This window comes from Salvia splendens, chromosome 9, assembly GCF_004379255.2.
Source record: "Salvia splendens isolate huo1 chromosome 9, SspV2, whole genome shotgun sequence".
In the NCBI taxonomy this organism is placed as follows: domain Eukaryota; kingdom Viridiplantae; phylum Streptophyta; class Magnoliopsida; order Lamiales; family Lamiaceae; genus Salvia; species Salvia splendens.
Genome location: NC_056040.1, coordinates 19,538,244 through 19,539,905, shown reverse-complemented (window position 1 = coordinate 19,539,905; position 1,662 = coordinate 19,538,244). Strand labels below are relative to the sequence as shown.

General features: G+C 32.9%; 1 non-coding gene across 1 annotated transcript; it reads right to left on the bottom strand.

The window, feature by feature from the left end:
* Positions 1–418: 418 nt before the first annotated feature.
* TRNAA-UGC lies at positions 419–491 on the bottom strand. The gene has a single exon. It is a non-coding gene; the product is annotated as a tRNA-Ala (tRNA).
* Between the last annotated feature and the right edge of the window lie 1,171 nt (positions 492–1,662).

Genomic DNA, 1,662 nt, shown 5'->3' with positions numbered 1-1,662 from the left:
CCATTAATTGTGTACCATTAATTGATGCTGCAACATTATTGAATGGGGTTCAAAGAAATTACTATGATTGCTGGAAATAACAGAATCCATATATCCATCAAATGTTCAAAACTCAGATATGTTAAAATATGTTTTAGCCTAAAATATGAAGATGACAACAAAAAATTCTGAAACAAAAATCAAGAAAAGAGAGATTTATAGGTATCTCGGAAGTTACCATTACTTGTATCTAACATGAAATTAGATACAAGTAATCAATAATCAATAGCATAAAATGAGAAAAGGAAGTTAAATTGGATACAAGTAATGAAGTAACCAATAGTCAATGGCATAAAATGAGAAAAAAAAGTAATCAATGTAATAAAATGAGAAAAATGAGAGAAAAAAAAGTAATCAATGTAATAAAATGAGAAAAAAGTGGAGATGCGGGGGATCGAACCCCGTGCCTCTCGCATGCAAAGCGAGCGCTCTACCATTTGAGCTACATCCCCATTTGGTAACGAATTATAAAAAGCACAATATATCATTTATTTAATCGTACAACCCAAAAGCAGTAATTTTGCATATCATTTCTCAAATTAATTTTACTGTATACACTATATCAAAATTAACTTATTAACACTAATTTAACATTAAAGCATATTCCTTGCTAAGATTTTACAATAATCTTTTTCTGGATAATAACTGCAACGCATCACCTGAAACAAAGTGATCTCAGAATCACTGAGGTGAACAAATCTGCAATCCTAACCAATCGACGCTGCTATATTATTATACAGAGGAATGTGTTTCGCTGTTCAACGCAATGACCAACAACAACAAGAAAACTTCCTCTTCCGCTATTCAATCTCTTTACGACCTCTGCGCTGAAGCTTTCACGCCTTCAGCCGCTTCTCCGCCCTCTCTCGCCCTCGTTCATAAGCTTTCTTCTTTGCTAGGTATGCTCTTCGAGAGTTCTCGTTCGATTATTTACATGGATTTTGTCATATACTGGTTTCGTTTAATTTACAACAAAAAAATGAAGATGAAGAAAATTGAGTTTCTTCATCTTTATTTTTTTCACTGAATTCAATCTGGTTTCAAGGCATTGAAAACCTAACTTCCTGAATTTTTAATATTTTTGCTGGACCCAAGAGAATCAGAATTTCTGCATGATTATTAGTAAGATTTTTCAAAAGCTTATGTTGTTATTATAAATTGTCAAAATGTTTGGATAATTGAACTAATTGCGAGTTAGCGAGAGAAAATTGAAGAGAAATGAAATTGGAAGAGTATATGTTGGAAATTACAAATAATAATACCATCTTATAAGTTTGTTGTTGCTTATGGGATTATGAAAGATAAGTTGGGGATGATGAATTTACTATTTGGGAAGCTTAAGTTGTCGGAGTTCAGGTTCACACTTTGTAAGTTGTTTAAAAGCTTATTTTGCCAAACACTTCTCAAGACCTTATAAGATTCTAAATAGCTTATAAGTTTTTCTATGGAGCTTATAAGCTTAGCCAGACCGCCTATAAATGCCCGACCCCCTTAGTTTTTCTTCAGATGAGCAACTGTGCAACTTTAATTTCTTTTAGACACCTCACCATTCGTGAAATTCCGTATTTATGCATGATATTAGTTCCTAGCTGTGAGTTCTCGACCACATTTATTAGGATTTGG